This window comes from Dendrobates tinctorius, unplaced genomic scaffold, assembly GCF_039654945.1.
Source record: "Dendrobates tinctorius isolate UK_male_01 unplaced genomic scaffold, ASM3965494v1 ptg000069l, whole genome shotgun sequence".
NCBI lineage: Eukaryota > Metazoa > Chordata > Amphibia > Anura > Dendrobatidae > Dendrobates > Dendrobates tinctorius.
In genome coordinates this window covers 18,087,745-18,111,604 of record NW_027361737.1, presented here as the reverse complement: position 1 = coordinate 18,111,604, position 23,860 = coordinate 18,087,745, and positions in this window count along the sequence as shown.

The window sequence follows — 23,860 nt, the reverse complement described above, 5'->3', positions numbered from 1 at the left end:
TTGAGAAACAAAAATCAAGTTGCCACGTTTTTAATTTGATCCTTCATCAATGAAGTGATGAATGCAATGAGTGTATTAATAAAGTCAGTCTCCTCGTGCTTCTTGCGATCCTTTTAGTCTGTGCTAGGTGAAAATGATGCATTAGATTAGAAGTCGCCTTCAATCTGATTCCCCACCTGCCTTGTTGCTGAGGCGTGCATACTTAATTAATCTAATTAGTCCACACACATATCAAGTAAATTTGCAAGCTGCCACCATGAAGATATATCATTTAGCTAGTACTCCGCCTAATAATTCAGTCTTTTCCTTCTCTGATGATCAGGAGAAGGCATATGTCCTACAAGAAAATATGGTGCAGTATCTAGATATATCTTTACCCTTGATCTCCTCAACCTGCAATTCATTAACATCCTGTTGATTAGCTAATTACTTTTGAGAATTCCGTGACACACAAGAGTAGAACAAAGTTTAACTCCCATGACAGCCCTTAGCTGAATAGCAAAATCCAGTTATTGTTGTGATCTCTGGATACAATACTGCTAGAAGTCAGATGTAATACAACAATGAACTTTGCAAGTTCTTGTCAATGTTAAAGTGGTTTTCCTTTTTTCTTTTAGGGTCGGGTCTCATGTAACGATTGTTGTGAGATCTTCTTGCAGTCTACCTGTGCCCAGGCCCGCTTAATCATGAATGTCACGTCTACTTTCAAACTGATTGCTAAAAATTGAGTGCAAATTGAAATTGATACCCGTGAGTTTTTTATGGAAACCAATTTGCACTCAGTTACTAACAATACATTTGAAACCTGAGGGGACTTGCCAGCATGTCGTCCGATGGATGAGCAGTGAACACTACGTAATACCCCACTCACACTAAAGCATTATTGAATCACGCTGACTACAAAACTAAGTTTTGTAAAAATTTGATCTCCAACATTGTCAAGAACAAGGGGTCTCAATGCTCTGTTCTTGGATTATGAGCAGGATGAGGATCCATGTGCCCTCTCCATAGAGATAAATGAGAATGTCAAAAATAGCTAAATGAATGTGAAAGATGGAAGATGATGGCTCTTGTTCATCCTAATCTCTAGGTTAGACCAGGGTTACACTTGCAAGAAACTCGCACGAATCTCGCATCTCAATACCCGGCACTGCCGCCGGCACTCGGACCGGAGCGCTCAGCTGCATAGAAATACATGCAGCCACACACTCCGATCCCGAGTGCAAGTTTAACCCTGGCCTTACATTGGAGATATAGGCTCCTTATTGTCAAAATGGTGGGGATCCGGAAGTGGAACAATCACCAATTTATTTTCTAACTCCTTCACGACCTTGTGATTTTTTTAGCTTTGACGTTTTTTTCCCCTTCTTCCCAGAGCTATAACGTTTTTATTTTTCAGTCAATATGGCTGTGTGTTTGCTTTTTTTTGCAGGATGAGTTGTACTTTTGAACGATGCTGATTTTACCATGAAGTGTACTGAAATTCCAAGTATGGTGAAATTTAAAAAAAGTGCAATTCCACAATTGTTTTTGTTTTTCTTTTACTATGTTCATTAAATGATAACACTGACCTGCCATTATGATTCTCCAAGTCATTTTGAGTTCATAGATACCAAACATCTATAGATTCTTTTTTTTATTAGTGAAAAAAATTCCAAATTTTGTAAAAGAAAAAATGGCACCACTTTCTGAGACCCAGAGCATCTCCATTTTTTGGGATCTGAGGCTGGGTGAGGGATTACATTTTTTATTAATACAATTTTGGGTTAGATACAATGTTTTGATCTTCTGTTATTGCATTTTATTGCAATGCTGTGGTGACCAAAAAAACTGTAATTCTGAGGTTTTGATTTTTAACGTTTTTTTAAAACTTTTTTTACACTTTCCACTGACCTTAATACTCTTCTTAGAAGATTTGAGGCTGAGCTACAAATACCAGGGAGGGACAGGATCTGTGATGTACCTATACGTCATAAGTCAAGAAGGGGTTAAGTCTTGCCTAATTAACATGTATATGAAATGGACTGGGATCCAAGGGGTAACATTTCTCCTTGTGGAGAGTGACATGCCAGAGGATGCCAGAGAGTGACAGAAAGGATGAGCCAAACCAGATCTCACACTTTGCACTGATGAGGGGCAGCACCCCGAAGCACTGTGTCTGAAGTTTCTGATTTGGCTTTTAGTCATGTGGCAAGGCTCATTAAAGGGTCGATATTTACTTTTAGGATTGCTACTTCCAATAGGTTGCATTAGAGTTCTAGTCCTCTTCCTCACTGAAGAGACAATGTGCATATTTAATTCTCCTGAGGAGCATTCTAAGGCTTAAAGTCCTCCTCACATTGGCATGTCAGGCTTGTCATATCGCTCTCAACAAGGAGAAACGTTACTCCTAAGATCTCGGTCAGACGCCTCTCACCTATCCAAACCGGATCTCACACTTTGCACTGATGATGGGCAGCACCCAGAAACACTGTGTCTGCAAATTGAGAGTTTGCTTTTGCTTTTATCCTAAGTTATGTTATAAGGCTCGTTAAAGGGTTTATATTGACTATTAGGATTGCCATTTCCAATAGGTGGCACTAGAGTTCTAGTTCTCTTCCTTTCGGAAGAGGCAATTTGCATATGAAAAGGGACAAATGCAGCAATGTGATCATGCACATAAATAAGAAATATAAAGGAATGATTGTGATGTCTAAAAAATAAATATAATTTTTATTTGTGTTCTGAATCACAATTATTGCTCTGTCATTGATTTACTCCTGAGTTATTGCTGTTGATTTTCTCTATGTTGGCACCAAGGTCCTTCTATTCTCTAAGTAAAATACTTTCTACTGTGAATCTTGATCTTTCCTCATATTATTTTAGATTGTGACCTTTTGTTCTTGAACATACCTTCTTTTGGAAAGTGCCCACTTGAATCATATCTTTCCATTTTATTTGTGCATTCAAGAGTCATATACCTGGAGTCAGTGTTGAATTACATGTATTGAGTAGCGTTTGAATTTCAGCAACATATCTTCTCAAAATGTAACATGAAAACTAAGAGGATCATACTTGGTTCAACATTTGAAGAATGAGGGTCACTGAGATGTTTCAATGTCACTAAATGTGCCTGTGGCTAAAGACACTGTCTTCCTTTGTCTGTCCTGTGGTGCCGTTATAAGTCTCCAGGAGGTCACTCCCTGGTACAGCCTTGTGCGGGTTGCTCTAGTCTTCAGTATACTGCCATCTTGGACAACACTCCTCTACCTTTCATGGACACACTATATTTGCACTAAATGTCATGGTCTCAGATCACAGAGTGGCCAACACTGTTTCACTCCAAGACCCTGATAAAAAGTTTTACTCTTTCTTGAAGTAGCAGTAAGAGCAGTAATTTCACACAGATCAATGCTAACTCACAGTCTACAATGCAATATTTAGACTTTACACTGGAGGAGCCATATCTCACTATAAATTGGCTTACCTTCTCAGAACCAATTAGGTTTTTCAGTGCCCTCCTTGCTCACATCACCCTAGTCACTCTGCTGAAACCTTACCGACAGACACTCCAAAGAAATGAAGAAGGTCCAAGGCACCAGACGTTCTTCTCTAAGTAATCACTTTATCAGTTACTGCATGCAAAAGGTAAAAAATACGAGCGACATGTCAGCTTTTTTTTCCACTTCAAATATAATAAGATGTGTGATGGCGGTATAACCAACTTATAATTATAAGAGGCGGTAACTAACAAAGAGATTTCTTGGAGGAGAACATCTAGTGCCTTGGACCTTCTTTTATTTTTAATGATCTGGCAATACTGTGGGGATTTGCACCAAGACTGCACGGACCACGGAGTGGTGTATGGGAATAAACATCTTTCCAAACAAGTCTCTCACTAGAACTCAGAACAGCCTGTCTCACATAGTCCACTGGTCTCTCTCTGTCTCTGGACTCAGGTCACTTCTACAGCCCGCTGCTCTAACTCAACAGTGGCTTTAACACTTTGACAGTCTTTCTATTATTAGTCCTCAAGCTTCTCTTCAGTGACAAACCTTATATACTACAAATACTGTTTTGTTTTGCACTTTGGATTCTCTGCACTCTTGTGGCACCTGTTCTCTGGCTGTAAACTCTCTGTATTTAACACCATCTTCTGGGAACTCTCTAACAGAGTTTTGGCGTAATGCTTCCTGCCATATCAACAACAGGTTCTACTGGTCCAATGAAACTTAGTCAGCCCATATTGTAGGCTCGGACTGGCCCATAGGGGAACAGGGGAATCCCCCGGAGGGCTTCTGTGCAAATCTGGACCCCCAACTTTACTGTATGGGAAGTACTTGTCATAATTCACTTAATTCACTTTGAACAGGAAAAAGCAGCATCTCATTCATTAACTAAACTATCCAATTTATTATTATATAGCGATATAGGTAAATTTGTGAACCAGGGTCATGCAAAATTTGCATGCAGGAGAAAAGTGGGCCCCCAAAGTCAATGTTACTGGTAGGCCCTTGGCACCCCAGTCCGACACTGCCCATGGAAACTTCAATTTATTAGAAAAAAATTACAAACTTTCTGCTGTTTGCAATAAACCAATCAAGCAAGAACAATTTATATAGCTCAACACAACTACAGTAATATAACAGGTGGGTTCTCCAAATTCAACACATCTTCAAGCATCTTTAGTAGAGCACCTTTTAACATGCTGAAAACATGATGCATAGCCATGCACCGGCTTTTGGAAGCATTGTGGAGGAATCTTAGTCCTTTCCTAGTGGGCAATGGCTAATTATTCTTGGGTTTGTCAAGAGAGTTGTCTGAAAAGGGAAGAGAAGAGGTAATTCTCTTGCATAAACATGGAAAAGGAAATAAAAAGTTAGAAAAGCATTGAATGTTTCTGGAAATACAGACAGAAGTATAGTTCACAAGTTCAAAGTTACAAGAACACTGACTACACTACCTGGAGTGGGCAGAAAGGTAATGCTATCCCCATCTGCAGCCAGATGCAAGAAAAGACAGGTAACTGAAAACCCTGGAGCAAGATCTGGTGGCAGCACGCACTGAACATTCAGTTTGCACAGTAAAGATGGACATACACATTAGATGGTTGTAGGCTGAACAAAGCTTTGACTGATCATTCGGCTGACAGCCATCTTAGCCGGCTTTTCCACAATACTCAGTGTTATTTATGAAAAACACAACAGCTTTGTCTGGTGGCTTATCTCCATGAGAACAATGTCATCAGCAGTATGAAATGGGTTACGCTCACATGTTATCTCCCACAACCATCAGTAGGTTGAACCTGATGATATATATCACATAGAGTACACTAAGGGTACCGTTAGACCTAGCGACTTACCAGCGATCCCGACCAGCGATATGATGCGGTCAGGATCGCTGGTGCATCGCTAGGTGGTCTCTAGTGAGCTGCCACACAGGCAGATCTCACCAGCGACATCGCTGGGGACGGGGATCGCTACTTACCTGTCAGACGAGGAGAACCTGCGTCCTCCCGCCCGGCTCCACGCGTCGCTCGTCGTCACAGCAGGAAGCGCCGCAGGAAGCTGACGACGAGAAATGATCCAGCAGCTTCTCGCGCGATCAGCGATAATCAGCGGGAGAGCCGGTCGGAGGTAAGTATCACATGCAGCGATATCGCTAGCAATATCGCTGCATCGTCACAAAATCGGTGACTTTACAGTGATATTGCTAGCGATATCGCAGTGTGTAATGGGGGCTTAAGGCTTTGTTGTATACACCACATAGGAGACACAGTGTGTGCTATATTTGCATTACATAGGTTACACTGAAACTCTGCTGTATAAAGATCAAACAGGACACAGTAAAACTGCTCTATGCATCCCATTGGATACACTGAGACTAGTGTTTATATACCACAAAGAATACTCTGTGACTGATGTGTATTCATCCCACAGGATACATTAGATTGCTGCATACATCATGCAGTAGATACTGAAATTCTTCTGGATACATCATGTAGGATACAATGAGGATACAATGAGAGTGCTATACATTCATCACATAGTAGACTTTGCGACTGCTGTATATACATCACATAGGAGTCACTGGCCAGCATCAGGAAGTAAAAAAAGCACTGCATGTGCTGCGACTTTCAGTAATAAATGCTGCATGCGTGTGTGCTCACACTAGGAACGCATTAAACGGCTAGCTGCCAGAAAAACAAGGCCAACAGCCCAAAAACTATCCCATAAATAAAATATTGAGCTATTTCTCATCTGGGAAACGTCTTAATATACTGCATATAGTGGAGTATTGTAATGTTTGATTTGTGATTCTCCTGTTCTTTTTAGAACAGTTGTCATAGCCATATGCTGTATGTGTAAATCATATTTTTTGTAAAGAGTTAAACACTGAACTTCAAGTTCCACAGTCTGTGCACAGTGTGTGTTTTGTGTTCCCACAATGATGGGTATATGGTCAGGGTATTGACGCCATTCGCTGGTGACATACACAGCGCCGCACCTTTGTGCTGCAGGGTGAAATGTAGGAGGGAAAACAGAAGTGTGCGATTCAGATCACAAATACAGTCTGCTAATCTTCAGTCTGCCCACACAACGTCTGTGGTTGGCCTTGTACGCGTTCCCAATATCAAAGTGTCATGTATTTAAAGCACATATGAGTGTGGGATTTGTGCCTTCACTCAGCATCGCAGAGCTTCCCTGTCCCCTCACAGGATGTTTACCGCCCTCAATCTGACATATCTCCATCTCCTACACTGTGCGAGGGAATAATGAGGTGAAGAAGAAGAGGAGAGGCCATTAATCAAATGTTCAGCGAGAAATAGCCTCTGACTTTATTGTTTCTGCTGGATCAAGTCATCATTGTGCTGCACTGGAATAAAGTACATCTATAATCCGGAAGTATATACAGTGTGTATGAATAAATATATTTAAAACACAGAATAAGGTATAGGGACATAATTCTTTGTAATCTCAATGCCTGTCAGATATGCTTCAGTAGATTAGAAACAGACAATACTCAAAAACTGCAAATTACAACACCAGATCCCTGATACTGCCATTGTCCAGACGAGAGTTGAGCGACTTTTGGTTTTTTAGGGTCGCGTTTCGTTTCGTGAAACCCGACTTTTCCAAAAGTCGGGTCGAGCAAGATCGTCCGATTATAGAGAAAAGTCGGGGTCGTCCCGAAACACGAAACCCAATGTAAGTCAATGGGGAATAAAAGTCGGCAGTGAGAGGAGGACAGGAAACACACCTACAGTGCCCATTTGAATGCCAAAAGCATCAATTCTTCTTACTTAAGCTTGTCAACCTTAATTAACTTCATAATACAAGTTACGCACTGAAAAATGGGGGTTATTTGGCTAAAGTTGTGGGGGGGGAGGGCTGGCTGCAGGTTTTCATGTGCCCTGGGCGAAAGAGCGCCCCTTTAACACATACCACAACTCATCAATGATCATGCTCCGATACGGCAGAGAAATAGCGGTATAGTACAATGAAAAATACTTCACTTTTTACATCTCATGACGAGGCCCATCTATTTCTCCATACAGAATCATTGGTCCCATATAATGTTTGAAACAGTATATGATGAGCTCCACATAATGCTACAGTATATGTTGGTCCCCATGGATGAAGCTTCACTGTCTTATGGGCCCAAATAATGCTCCAAACATAATGGGCCCCATTTCTAATGCTCTAGTGTATAATGGGCCCTGTAAATGCTGCTCCAGTGTCTGATGTCCACCTTTGGAATGTTCCAGTGTATGGTGGGCCCCATCTATCATTCTCCAGAGTATAGTGCTCCCCAAAAATTGCTGTCCCAACATTGAAAACAATCAAATAAGTCTCCTCGCTAGGGAATCCCTGTACTTGTCTGGACAGGTGCTGTAGCTTGCTTAACAGCTCGCCAGCCGTTCTCACGCCCAGTATGGATTGCACGTGATTGCACAAAGGTTAGAAAGGGTACCGTATCCCTGGATAACATGTATGGATAGCGTACACATTCAAAATATATGTCTCAGGAGGCAGGCTCAGACGGTGTTAGGTCCAGTATGGATTGCACGTGATTGCACAAAGGTTAGAAAGGGTACCGTATCCCTGGATAACATGTGTGGATAGCGTACACATTCAAAATATATGTCTATACAGCATGAGGCAGGCTCAGACGGTGTTAGGCCCAGTATGGATTGCACGTGATTGCACAAAGGTTAGAAAGGGTACCGTATCCCTGGATAACATGTATGGATAGCGTACACATTCAAAATATATGTCTCAGGAGGCAGGCTCAGACGGTGTTAGGCCCAGTATGGATTGCACGTGATTGCACAAAGGTTAGAAAGGGTACCGTATCCCTGGATAACATGTATGGATAGCGTACACATTCAAAATATATGTCTCAGGAGGCAGGCTCAGACGGTGTTAGGCCCAGTATGGATTGCACGTGATTGCACAAAGGTTAGAAAGGGTACCGTATCCCTGGATAACATGTATGGATAGCGTACACATTCAAAATATATGTCTCAGGAGGCAGGCTCAGACGGTGTTAGGCCCAGTATGGATTGCACGTGATTGCACAAAGGTTAGAAAGGGTACCGTATCCCTGGATAACATGTATGGATAGCGTACACATTCAAAATATATGTCTCAGGAGGCAGGCTCAGACGGTGTTAGGCCCAATATGGATTTGACGGCCCAGATTACACAGCGGAGGAGCAGGGAGAGGTAAAGATTGCAAATGCTGGGGCCCTGCCCAAGCAAGGGGGGCCCACTCGTGGGCGTCGGTACTGGCACTGGGCCCCTCATAGTACAGCGGTGTGTCTGACGGCGGGTGTGCACCACCACCGTCAGAGACACTTGATTGCACTATGAGGGACCCTGTGCCAGTGCCCGCGCCCAAGAGTAGGCCTACCCACCTGTCCAGGGCAACGGCACTCGCACGGTGTCATGCGCTAGGTGTTGACCCCGGCCATGGGGGGGGGAGGCAGCACAGTTAGGGAGTTTTAGAAAGTGGCATATGTTGATGTTGGACATTCAGCTGATGCAAAAGGCGAAATAAGTGAAGTACCAGGAAGAGGTGGACCAAAGCAAGCCATTTTTCTGTCACCCTATGTGTCATCAGGGGAAGGTGGGACAAAATCCTTGGAAACCCATGCGTGGTTCATTTTAATGAAGGTTAGATCATCCACATTTTGGGTTGACAGATGGGTCCTTTTTTCTGTCAGGATTGATCCAGCTGCACTGAAGACTCTTTCCGATAGCACACTTGCAGCTGGGCAAGCGAGCTCCTGTAAGGCATATTGGGCCAATTCAGGCCAGGTGTCCAGTTTAGCGGCCCAATAGGCAAAGGGGAATGACCTGTGTGGGAGAACATCGATATGGGAGGAAAAGTAGTTTGTAACCATAGTTGACAACTGCTGTCTCCTGTCACTTTCCATCGATGCAGTATTACCAGTTGTATGAGCGGTATTTGAAAAATCAGTCCACAACATTGTCATGAAACCCCTGTCTCCAACGCCACTTCTGCTGTGTGCACCACGAACACCTCTGCCAAGCTGCCCCCGGCCCGTACGGCTCGTGTGAGAACCATCACCGCTGCTGTGTGCTGGGAATGCCTCAAGCAACCGATTTACCAGAGTTGCTTGTTTATTAGCCAATATTAGGTCAAGGTTCTCCTGTGGCATGATGTTTTGTAATTTGCCTTTATAGCGTGGATCCAGGATGCTGGCCAACCAGTAGTCGTCACCGTTCATCATTTTGGCAATGCGGGGGTCCCTTTTTAGGATCCGCAAGGCATAATCTGACATGTGGGCCAATGTTCCCGGTGTCAATGATGCACTGCGAGTGCTGGGTGGAGGAGCACTTTCTGGCAAATCCACATCCCTCCAGTCACGCACAAACCCTGTACCAGACCTTGCCACGCCAACATTTTCACTTGCCCCACGAGATGCATCCTCCTCCCCTAAGTAATCATCCCCATCATCCTCCTCCTCCTCCTCTTCTTCCTCCACCTCATCCAGGAGAGGTCCCTGAGCAGACAATGGCTGAATGTCATCAAGGATTCCCTCCTCCTCTTTCTCCTCATCAACATTGGCTGCAGACGCCTGCTCCTTAAGGTGCGTCAAAGTTTGCATGAGCAGACGCATAAGTGGGATGCTCATGCTTAGGATGGCGTCGTCTGCGCTTACCAGCCATGTGCATTCCTCAAAACACTGAAGGACTTTACAAAGGTCTTTCAGCTTCGACCACTGCACGCCTGTCAACTCCATGTCTGCTCTCAAAGTGCCTGGCCGTGTATCCTCCCACAAATGCATTATGGCCTGCCTCTGCTCGCACAACCGCTCCACCATGTGCAGGGTGGAGTTCCACCTTGTTGCAATGTCGATAATGAGGCGGTGGTTGGGAAGGTGGAGCAATCGCTGCAGCTTCTGCATACGAACGGAGTGTACAGGCGACCGGCGGATGTGCGCGCACAGTCTTCGCACCTTCTGGAGCAGGGCTGTTAACTCCGGATAATTTTTGAGGAAGCACTGCACCACCAGGTTCAAGGTGTGAGCCAAGCAAGGTATGTGGCTGAGTTTTGAAAGGGCTATGGCTGCCACAAAATTACGGCCGTTATCACTAACTACCTTGCCTGCCTCAAGATGTACACTGCCCAGCCATGACTCAGTTTGTCGCTTCAAGTACTCGGCCAGCACCTCGGCGGTGTGTCTGTCGCCCAAACACATCATCTGCAACACAGCCTGCTGACGCTTTCCACTAGCTGCTCGATAGGGGGACACATCGTGTGCAACAGTGGCAGCTGCAGATGGAGTGCTCGTACGACTGCGCTCTGTGGACGAGCTTTCGCTTCTGGAGGAGGAGGAGGAGGGTCGAACGCCTACAGCCAACTGTTTCCTATACCGTGGGCTAGGCAGCACTGTCCCACCACCGCTGTCCCCTGTGGACCCTGCATCCACCACATTAACCCAGTGCGCAGTGATGGACACGTAACGGCCCTGGCCATGCCGACTGGACCATGCATCAGTTGTGAGGTGCACCTTTCCGCTCACTGACTGCTTGAGTGCATGGACAATGCGGTCTTTCACATGATGGTGGAGGGCTGGGATGGCTTTGCGAGAGAAGAAGTGGCGACTGGGTAGGTCATAGCGTGGTACTGCATAGGCCATGAGTTCGCGGAAAGCTGTGCTTTCCACCAACCGAAAGGGCATCATCTCAAACGAGATTAGTTTGGCAATGTGGGCGTTCAAACCCAGTGTACGCGGATGAGAGACTGAGTACTTTCTTGACCTACTCATAGTGTCTGGGAGGGTGAGCTGGACTTGAGAGCTGCATATGGTGGAAGTAGCGGTGGACAGGGCGGACTGAGAGAGGGTTGATGATGGTGATGGAGTTGGTGTTCTTTCTGATGGCCTAGAATCAGTCTTTCGTTGATATAACAGTGGGATGCCCTGACTGCTGTGGTCTTGCAACGACACCTCATTATTTGCTGCTGTGCTAACTGGTGGGCTTACAGTGGGGGAAACAATGTAGCGTTGCTGACTACCTTCGTTGTGATCAGTTGCACATGTGGCACTTGAGGTTTGGTGTTGTGTCCACGCTTGCAAGTGCATGCTGGTTAAATGTCTAAGCATGCAACTGGTATTCAAATTTTTCAGATTTTTCCCTCGGCTAAAGGTCTTTGCGCACTTCTTACAGATAACCTTGGCCTGATCTTGAGGATTTTGTTCAAAAAAGTGCCACACTGCACTCTTCCTACTTTGGCAGACATTTTGCGGCCTAGCACGCTGTGATCTTTTGACCCTCTGGACAAGCTGTCCAGCAACTCTTTTGATGTTTGGAACCTGTCTTTGGAGTGCTACGGGCCTGCCAGATAACAGCTGTTGCGATGTCGATGTCTGCAGTGGATGCTCCTCATCTGAGCTATTGGAAGCAGCACCCTCTTCCCCCAATGGATGCCAATCTGGGTCAACAACTGGGTCATCCATCACCTCCTCTTCTATGTCATGTGCACCTTCCTCTGTGTCACCGTGTATGGTGGTATAGTGTGCGGGAAGGGGCACCTGAGTCTCATCAGGGTCAGAATCTGGCTCTGTACACTGCGAGGACAATGTAGTGCTCTGAGTGAATGTACCAGCAGAATCATCCATCAGCGGCTGTGCATCAGTGCACTCCATGTCAGATTCATCTTGGCCTGGGTAATTCACCATTTCACTTGATAATCCAGGCATGGTATGTGAAAACAGCTCCATGGAGTAATCAGTAGTATGGCCTGCGTCATCCTTCAATCTTGGTTGGGGTGAAGGACACAAGGAAAGGTGTGGTTCATGAACATGAGCCTCCAATGACGACTCAGTGCTTTTACTTTTTACAACTGAAGAAGAGGAGGCGATAGAGCTGGAGGCTGAGTCAGCAATGTAAGACAAAACTTTTTCCTGATGCTCTGGCTTTAAAAGCGGTTTGCCAACTCCTAGAAAACTAAGCGTTCGAGGCCTTATGTAGCCAGACGATGTCGCAGGCTCAACACCTCCTGCATTCGGTCCTATTTTGCTCTTGCCACTACCATCAGATCCACCACCAACACCATCATTACCAGCTGCCAACCCCTGCCCAATTCCACGGCCTCTTCCACCAGCCTTCCTCATTTTTGGTAGAAATGTAGACAAAATCCAACAAACTATATAGTAATGTAAAACAAGGTACAAGGTGTCTATAGGACAGGGGAGATTTAGAATTTCTGCACACACTTGTGGACAGTGGACACTTTTGGATTGTGTGAGGCCCACTGATATCTGAGCGCTATGTGACAGGCTCGATGGCACAGCTGTGACCAAAGTGACGAGAGGATAAGGGAGATTTTGAATCTCTGCGCACACTTTTGGACACTGGACACTTGTGGATTGTGTGAGGCCCACTGATATCTGAGCGCTATGTGACAGGCTCGATGGCACAGCTGCCTGTGACAAAAGTGACGAGAGGATAATGGAGATTTTGAATCTCTGCGCACACTTTTGGACACTGGACACTTGTGGATTGTGTGAGGCCCGCTGATATCTGAGCGCTATGTGACAGGCTCGATGGCACAGCTGCCTGTGACAAAAGTGACGAGAGGATAATGGAGATTTTGAATCTCTGCGCACACTTTTGGACACTGGACACTTGTGGATTGTGTGAGGCCCACTGATATCTGAGCGCTATGTGACAGGCTCGATGGCACAGCTGCCTGTGACAAAAGTGACGAGAGGATAATGGAGATTTTGAATCTCTGCGCACACTTTTGGACACTGGACACTTGTGGATTGTGTGAGGCCCACTGATATCTGAGCACTATGTGACAGGCTCGATGGCACAGCTGCCTGTGACAAAAGTGACGAGAGGATAATGGAGATTTTGAATCTCTGCGCACACTTTTGGACACTGGACACTTGTGGATTGTGTGAGGCCCACTGATATCTGAGCGCTATGTGACAGGCTCGATGGCACAGCTGCCTGTGACAAAAGTGACGAGAGGATAATGGAGATTTTGAATCTCTACGCACACTTTTGGACACTGGACACTTGTGGATTGTGTGAGGCCCACTGATATCTGAGCGCTATGTGACAGGCTCGATGGCACAGCTGCCTGTGACAAAAGTGACGAGAGGATAATGGAGATTTTGAATCTCTGCGCACACCTTTGGACACTGGACACTTGTGGATTGTGTGAGGCCCACTGATATCTGAGCGCTATGTGACAGGCTCGATGGCACAGCTGCCTGTGACAAAAGTGACGAGAGGATAATGGAGATTTTGAATCTCTGCGCACACTTTTGGACACTGGACACTTGTGGATTGTGTGAGGCCCACTGATATCTGAGCGCTATGTGACAGGCTCGATGGCACAGCTGCCTGTGACAAAAGTGACGAGAGGATAATGTAGATTTTGAATCTCTGCGCACACTTTTGGACACTGGACACTTGTGGATTGTGTGAGGCCCACTGATATCTGAGCGCTATGTGACAGGCTCGATGGCACAGCTGTGACAAAAGTGACTAGAGGATAAGGGAGATTGGATTGCTTTTAAAAAAGCAGTTTGCGGAGCAGTGGGTAAACAGCAATGCCAGCGTGTCAGGAAGCCTTAAAAGGCAGCCCAACAACCAACACCACTGATACACCACTATATAGCCTCCCCTTGCACTGCACACACAGTGACTTGTGTGTTGTGCAGGCCAAATCGCTAGCAGCAGAAGCAGTTTTTTTGTCTTCTTCCCTGCCTAACGCTCTCCCTACAGAATCAGCAGCAACCTCTCCCTATACTAAGATCGGCAGAAGTAAGATGGCGGTCGGCGTGCACGCCCTTTTATACCCCCTGTGACGCCCACCAAAGCAAGCCAATCACTTGCATGCCCTTCTGAAAGATGGTGGTGACCCGTGCCTAGGTCATCACGTTGCCCACAGTGTCCGTGGATCCTGATTGGCTGAAAAAGAGCGCAAAACAAACTTTTGAAACGCGACTTTGGCGCGTAAGTCGCCGACCTCGTGGCCGACCTCATCCTATGGTCGGGTTTCGTTTCATGAAACCCGACTTTGCCAAAAGTCAGCGACTTTTGAATTTTTTCGACCCGTTTCGCTCAACTCTAGTCCAGACAGGTAAGAGCAGGTTTGGTTCGGTTCGGAACAGTGAATGTCCCAATGTTCGCCATACATGTTCACTGAATAGTTTGACAAACATACCCAAACTCAGTTGACTTCAGTGGGAGGCAAAACCAAATGCATAGCCAACACCTTCAGGGAGTCCAAAAAGCTGCTAAAACAGTTAAAATTAGGAATAAACCCCAGGTAAAGTGGCATCAGTGGACTCATCAATTGCACTATAAATAAATAATTTAAAAAAAAATGATGTGGGTTCTCCTGTTTTTTTATAACCAGCCAGGCAAAACTGAGAGCTGCGGGATTCAACCCTCAGCTGTCAGCTTCAGCAAGGCTGGTTATCAAGAATAGACAGGTCCACATGCTGTTTTTTTAATTATTTAAATACATAATTTTAAAAAATGGTGTGAGGTCCCCCCATGTTTGACACCCAGCTGCTAAAGCTGACAGCTGGGGGCTGGAATTCTCAGGATGCTAAGGGACAAGGATATTGACCCCAACCTAAAATAGTAGCCTGCAGCCTCCTCAGAAAAACGCACATCTATTAGATGTGCCAATTCTCGTGCTTTGCCCAACTCTTCCCACTTTTCCTGTGGTGTTGGCAAGTGGGGTTCATATTTGTGGGGTTGATGTCCCCTTTGTATTGTCCGGTGATGTTAAACTCATGGCTTAGTAATGGAGATGTGTCTATAAGACACCTATCAATTTTTTAATCCTACAGTTATTTTGAAAATAAAGACACAGCCAGGATAAAGTCCTTTAATTAAAAGAATGACACAGACTCCTTCAATTTATCTAAGTTAAACCATAGTCACATCATCATCCATGCCACTGAAGCCATGGCCTCCTGTAATAAAACAAAAATAAAAATCAACCACATCCCTCAACTGTCCTTCTTTCTGTCCCATGCCGTTATCCATGTCCGGGGATAAATATTTTACGGTGCCAAGATGTGACAATTCAGGCTGTGAACCACTGAGGAATGAGCTGCTGCGAGTGCAGCCTCAGTGACTAGCAGTGATGTCATCGAGATTACTGCAGGCACTGAGGCTGTGTTCCCAGCCAAGCCCCTGAACTGCGTTGACTTTGGTGAGAACACGGCTTCATCATGAGACTTTTTCTCACTGCGCTAGCAGTGATTTCACAGAGGTCACTGCAGTTTGGGGTCTTGTCTGGGAATGCAGCCTCAGTAACTGGCAGAAACCTTGATGATGCCATCGCTTGTCACTGAGGCTCAACAGCTCATTCACTAGTGATTCTCAGCCTGGACAGTCGCATCTTGGCACCATCCAGATAGAAAACTGTTCATCCCCAGACATAATTTACGGCATGGGACGGAATGGTGGAAAGGTAAGGGATATGGTTATTTTATAATTTTTATTTTATTTCAGGAGACAATGACTTCAATGGAATGGGCGTTAGGTTAGTATAATTGTGTTTGTTATTTTTAAATAAAAAGCAAAAGAATGCTTTGTTTTTATTTCAAATAAAAGATTTTATTCTGGCTGTGTGTTTATTTACAATACAACTAAAGGATTCATAATGGATAGGAGTCTTATAAATGCCTCTCTATTACTAAGCAGTAGACTTGATGTCACCAGACAATACAAAGGTGACATCAACCCCATAAATATGAACCCCACTTGCCACAGCCACAAGGTAAGTGAAAAGAGCCAGGCAAAGCACCAGAATTGGCGCATCTAATAGATGCGCCTTTTCTGGGGGACTGGTGTTTTTAGCCTGTGGGGGCAAGATCCATGGCCCCTTAGCAGCCTGAGAATGCCAGTCCCCAGCTGTCTTCTTTAGCTTGGCTGGTTGTTAAAAATGGGGGGACCCCACACTGCTTTTTAAATTATTTATTTAAATAATTAAAAAATACTGAGAGGGGACCCCTCTATTCTTGATACCCAGCCTGGTTGAAGCTGACAGCTGAGGGTTGCTGCTCGCAGCTGTCAGTTTTGCCTGGCTGGTTGTTAAAAATACAGGTGTACACCAAGTCATTTTTTTTATGGGGTCCCCCATTTTAATAACTAGGAAAGGGTAAGTTTACAGCTGTGAGCTGATATTAACAGCCTGGGAATCTTTATGAATATTGTCTCTTTCCCAGAATATTAACATCAGCCTTCAGTCGTCGGCTTTCCTTTAGCTGTTTATGAAAATTACAGAGGACAAAATGTTTTTTTGTTTATTTTTCTACTAACAAGTATAGTATGATACACAGCCAATGTAACCTTAGCTTACAAGCTTCAGCAGCTGGAAACTTCAGCAACCTTAAAATGTCCCTTAAAGTTTCTTATGAGGCTTCCAGGTCTCACAGCTGCCTGGAGACCTCTTGGCTTTGAACTCTGGTAACCTGATCAGTTTACCTGAGTTCAAAACACAGGGTCTCACGGAAGCTCCGGCGCCACACTGTTGAATGTCGGAGTGCCGAGTGACAGACTCGTGGCCATTCATCAGTTCGGCACAGGTACTTGCAAAGCAAGAGAAACAGCTGCAATGAAATTAGGTGACTTTACTGTTCTTGTCGACAATTAAAGAAATAATTTAAAAAAATGCTTAGCGGACCCCGTAATTTTCATATTCAGCAGAGGGGAAGCTGACGGCTGGGGCTGATGTTAATATTCTGGGAAAAAGAAAATATTCATAATGGTTCTACTCACTGACATCAGAACTAGCACAGTTATAACTTTTCACACAGCGCAAGTGCTGATGTCAGTGAGATGAACTGAGTTAATTGGCTGTGAACTCCCAGGACTTTTCTGAAGGCTACTATGACCTGCCTGATGTCACCATGAGTGTGAGAAAGTTCTCACACTCGCGGTGATGTCAGTCAGGTCATAGGAGTTCACGAGATACTGAGCAGTGGTAGCACACCCTGCTTAGTGTCTCTGCAGGATGGCAGGCTTAATAGTTGCATCATGCAACAATGCAGCCGGTAATCTAGATGCAACAGAGCTAGACACATCCTTGGGACAAATGGATTATTATGTTCTCCATGGACAGGTAAGGAATATTGTTGTTCATTATTTTAATTCTGTTACAGGAGATCATGGCTTCTGTGGACTGGTGCGATCAAGTGAGAGGGTTTAATTTAGATTCATTACAAGAGTCTGCGTCATTGTTTCAATTAATGGACTTTATTATGGCTGTGTGCTTATTTACAATATAACTAAAAGATTAGTAATGAATAGGCGTCTTATAGATGTCTCTCCATTACTAAATCATGGGCTTAATGTCACCGAACAATACAAAGGTGACATCAAACCCACAAATTTGAACCTCACTTGCCCTGTGGTGCCCCAGAATTGGTGCATCTAATTGCGGGCTGCTATTTTTAGGCTCAGGGGGGCAATATCCATGGCCCCTTACCAGCCTGAGGATATCAAAACACAGCTGTCTGCCTTAGCTTTGCTGGTTTGTCAAAAATGGGGTTGACCCCATGCTGTTTTTTTCAATTATTTATTTAAATAATTAAAAAATATGGTGTGGGGACCCCTCTATTCTTGATAACCAGCCTTGTTAAAGCTGACAGCTGGGGGTTGTAGCCCACACCTGTCAGTTTTTCCTGGCTAGTTATCAAAAATACAGGGGAACTCCAAGTAATTGTTCTTGTTTTACTTATTTATAGCGTATTTGATGGGTCAATTGATGCCACTTTTTCCTGTTGTCTGCTCTTAATTTTAGCTATGTTGGCAGCTTTTGTCATATAAGCATTTTCTTTTGCCTCCCAATGAATTCAGAGGGGTTCAGATACGTTCGTCAAACTATTCACCGAACAAGTTTGGCAAACATCGGGACATTCGCCAAGCTGAACCAAACCTTGAAATGGTGATGAATATTCCCATCAGCCGCCGCCTGCTCTCACTGCTAACTGTTGAATATAACTCTAAACATTGTCCCCTGTAGCACTGATCACAGTGTAGGCAAGGTACAGTGATGTGAGCTGTTTTCACTTCAGCACCCGACACTGGGAACAGCGTGAACAGTGCCCCTGATTCCCAGTACGTGTCACACTGATGACACAGGGATGTCATCTGTTATGATTAGGTAACTGAGGAGTAGAGTTGAGCGACTTTTGCTTTTTTAGGGTCGCGTTTCGTTTCGTGAAACCCGACTTTTCCAAAAGTCGGGTCGAGCAAGATCGTCCGATTATAGGGAAAAGTCGGGGTCGTCCCGAAACACGAAACCCAATGTAAGTCAATGGGGAATAAAAGTCGGCAGTGAGAGGAGGACAGGAAACACACCTACAGTGCCCATTTGAATGCCAAAAGCATCAATTCTTCTTACTTAAGCTTGTCAACCTTAATTAACTTCATAATACAAGTTACGCACTGAAAAATGGGGGTTATTTGGCTAAATTTGTGGGGGGGGAGGGCTGGCTGCAGGTTTTCATGTGCCCTGGGCGAAAGAGCGCCCCTTTAACACATACCACAACTCATCATGCTCCGATACGGCAGAGAAATAGCGGTATAGTACAATGAAAAATACCTCACTTTTTACATCTCATGACGAGGCCCATCTATTTCTCCATACAAAATTATTGGTCCCATATAATGTTTGAAACAGTATATGATGAGCTCCACATAATGCTACAGTATATGTTGGTCCCCATGGATGAAGCTCCACTGTCTTATGGGCCCAAATAATGCTCCAAACATAATGGGCCCCATTTCTAATGCTCTAGTGTATAATGGGCCCTGTAAATGCTGCTCTAGTGTCTGATGTCCACCTTTGGAATGTTCCAGTGTATGGTGGGCCCCATCTATCATTCTCCAGAGTATAGTGCTTCCCAAAAATTGCTGTCCCAACATAGAAAACAATCAAATAAGTCTCCTCGCTAGGGAATCTCTGTACTTGTCTGGACAGGTGCTGTAGCTTGCTTAACAGCTCGCCAGCCGTTCTCACGCCCAGTATGGATAGCACGTGATTGCACAAAGGTTAGAAAGGGTACCGTATCCCTGGATAACATGTATGGATAGCGTACACATTCAAAATATATGTCTATACAGCATGAGACAGGCTCAGACGGTGTTAGGCCCAGTATGGATTGCACGTCATTGCACAAAGGTGAGAAAGGGTACCGTATCCCCGGATAACATGTATGGATAGCGTACACATTCAAAATATATGTCTATACAGCATGAGGCAGGCTCAGACGGTGTTAGGCCCAGTATGGATTGCACGTCATTGCACAAAGGTTAGAAAGGGTACCGTATCCCTGGATAACATGTATGGATAGCGTACACATTCAAAATATATGTCTATACAGCATGAGGCAGGCTCAGACGGTGTTAGGCCCAGTATGGATTGCACGTCATTGCACAAAGGTTAGAAGGGGTACCGTATCCCCGGATAACATGTATGGATAGCGTACACATTCAAAATATATGTCTATACAGCATGAGGCAGGCTCAGACGGTGTTAGACCCAGTATGGATTGCACGTCATTGCACAAAGGTTAGAAGGGGTAACGTATCCCCGGATAACATGTATGGATAGCGTACACATTCAAAATATATGTCTATACAGCATGAGGCAGGCTCAGACGGTGTTAGGCCCAGTATGGATTGCACGTCATTGCACAAAGGTTAGAAGGGGTACCGTATCCCCGGATAACATGTATGGATAGCGTACACATTCAAAATATATGTCTATACAGCATGAGGCAGGCTCAGACGGTGTTAGGCCCAGTATGGATTGCACGTCATTGCACAAAGGTTAGAAAGGGTACCGTATCCCCGGATAACATGTATGGATAGCGTACACATTCAAAATATATGTCTAAACAGCATGAGGCAGGCTCAGACGGTGTTAGGCCCAGTATGGATTGCACGTCATTGCACAAAGGTTAGAAAGGGTACCGTATCCCTGGATAACATGTATGGATAGCGTACACATTCAAAATATATGTCTATACAGCATGAGGCAGGCTCAGACGGTGTTAGGCCCAGTATGGATTGCACGTCATTGCACAAAGGTTAGAAGGGGTACCGTATCCCCGGATAACATGTATGGATAGCGTACACATTCAAAATATATGTCTATATAGCATGAGGCAGGCTCAGAAGGTGTTAGGCCCAGTATGGATTGCACGTCATTGCACAAAGGTTAGAAAGGGTACCGTATCCCCGGATAACATGTATGGATAGCGTACACATTCAAAATATATGTCTATACAGCATGAAGCAGGCTCAGACGGTGTTAGGCCCAGTATGGATTGCACGTCAATGCACAAAGGTTAGAAAGGGTACCGTATCCCTGGATAACATGTATGGATAGCGTACACATTCAAAATATATGTCTATACAGCATGAGGCAGGCTCAGACGGTGTTAGGCCCAGTATGGATTGCACGTCATTGCACAAAGGTTAGAAGGGGTACCGTATCCCCGGATAACATGTATGGATAGCGTACACATTCAAAATATATGTCTATACAGCATGAGGCAGGCTCAGACGGTGTTAGGCCCAGTATGGATTGCACGTCATTGCACAAAGGTTAGAAGGGGTACCGTATCCCCGGATAACATGTATGGATAGCGTACACATTCAAAATATATGTCTATACAGCGTGAGGCAGGCTCAGACGGTGTTAGGCCCAGTATGGATTGCACGTCATTGCACAAAGGTTAGAAAGGGTACCGTATCCCCGGATAACATGTATGGATAGCGTACACATTCAAAATATATGTCTATACAGCATGAGGCAGGCTCAGACGGTGTTAGGCCCAGTATGGATTGCACGTAATTGCACAAAGGTTAGAAAGGGTACCGTATCCCTGGATAACATGTATGGATAGCGTACACATTCAAAATATATGTCTATACAGCATGAGGCAGGCTCAGACGGTGTTAGGCCCAGTATGGATTGCACGTCATTGCACAAAGGTTAGAAGGGGTACCGTATCCCCGGATAACATGTATGGATAGCGTACACATTCAAAATATATGTCTATACAGCATGAGGCAGGCTCAGACGGTGTTAGGCCCAGTATGGATTGCACGTCATTGCACAAAGGTTAGAAAGGGTACCGTATCCCCGGATAACATGTATGGATAGCGTACACATTCAAAATATATGTCTATACAGCATGAGGCAGGCTCAGACGGTGTTAGGCCCAGTATGGATTGCACGTCATTGCACAAAGGTTAGAAAGGGTACCGTATCCCTGGATAACATGTATGGATAGCGTACACATTCAAAATATATGTCTATACAGCATGAGGCAGGCTCAGACGGTGTTAGGCCCAGTATGGATTGCACGTCATTGCACAAAGGTTAGAAGGGGTACCGTATCCCCGGATAACATGTATGGATAGCGTACACATTCAAAATATATGTCTATACAGCATGAGGCAGGCTCAGACGGTGTTAGGCCCAGCATGGATTGCACGTCATTGCACAAAGGTTAGAAGGGGTACCGTATCCCCGGATAACATGTATGGATAGCGTACACATTCAAAATATATGTCTATACAGCATGAGGCAGGCTCAGACGGTGTTAGGCCCAGTATGGATTGCACGTCATTGCACAAAGGTTAGAAAGGGTACCGTATCCCCGGATAACATGTATGGATAGCGTACACATTCAAAATATATGTCTATACAGCATGAGGCAGGCTCAGACGGTGTTAGGCCCAGTATGGATTGCACGTCATTGCACAAAGGTTAGAAAGGGTACCGTATCCCTGGATAACATGTATGGATAGCGTACACATTCAAAATATATGTCTATACAGCATGAGGCAGGCTCAGACGGTGTTAGGCCCAGTATGGATTGCACGTCATTGCACAAAGGTTAGAAAGGGTACCGTATCCCTGGATAACATGTATGGATAGCGTACACATTCAAAATATATGTCTATACAGCATGAGGCAGGCTCAGACGATGTTAGGCCCAGTATGGATTGCACGTCATTGCACAAAGGTTAGAAAGGGTACCGTATCCCTGGATAACATGTATGGATAGCGTACACATTCAAAATATATGTCTATACAGCATGAGGCAGGCTCAGACGGTGTTAGGCCCAGTATGGATTGCACGTCATTGCACAAAGGTTAGAAAGGGTACCGTATCCCCGGATAACATGTATGGATAGCGTACACATTCAAAATATATGTCTATACAGCATGAGGCAGGCTCAGACGGTGTTAGGCCCAGTATGGATTGCACGTCATTGCACAAAGGTTAGAAGGGGTACCGTATCCCCGGATAACATGTATGAATAGCGTACACATTCAAAATATATGTCTATACAGCATGAGGCAGGCTCAGACGGTGTTAGGCCCAGTATTGATTGCACGCCATTGCACAAAGGTTAGAAGGGGTACCGTATCCCCGGATAACATGTATGGATAGCGTACACATTCAAAATATATGTCTAAACAGCATGAGGCAGGCTCAGACGGTGTTAGGCCCAGTATGGATTGCAAGTCATTGCACAAAGGTTAGAAGGGGTACCGTATCCCCGGATAACATGTATGGATAGCGTACACATTCAATATATATGTCTATACAGCATGAGGCAGGCTCAGACGGTGTTAGGCCCAGTATGGATTGCACGTCATTGCACAAAGGTTAGAAGGGGTACCGTATCCCCGGATAACATGTATGGATAGCGTACACATTCAAAATATATGTCTATACAGCATGAGGCAGGCTCAGACGGTGTTAGGCCCAGTATGGATTGCACGTCATTGCACAAAGGTTAGAAAGGGTACCGTATCCCCGGATAACATGTATGGATAGCGTACACATTCAAAATATATGTCTATACAGCATGAGGCAGGCTCAGACGGTGTTAGGCCCAGTATGGATTGCACGTCATTGCACAAAGGTTAGAAAGGGTACCGTATCCCTGGATAACATGTATGGATAGCGTACACATTCAAAATATATGTCTATACAGCATGAGGCAGGCTCAGACGGTGTTAGGCCCAGTATGGATTGCACGTCATTGCACAAAGGTTAGAAAGGGTACCGTATCCCTGGATAACATGTATGGATAGCGTACACATTCAAAATATATGTCTATACAGCATGAGGCAGGCTCAGACGGTGTTAGGCCCAGTATGGATTGCACGTCATTGCACAAAGGTTAGAAAGGGTACCGTATCCCTGGATAACATGTATGGATAGCGTACACATTCAAAATATATGTCTATACAGCATGAGGCAGGCTCAGACGGTGTTAGGCCCAGTATGGATTGCACGTCATTGCACAAAGGTTAGAAAGGGTACCGTATA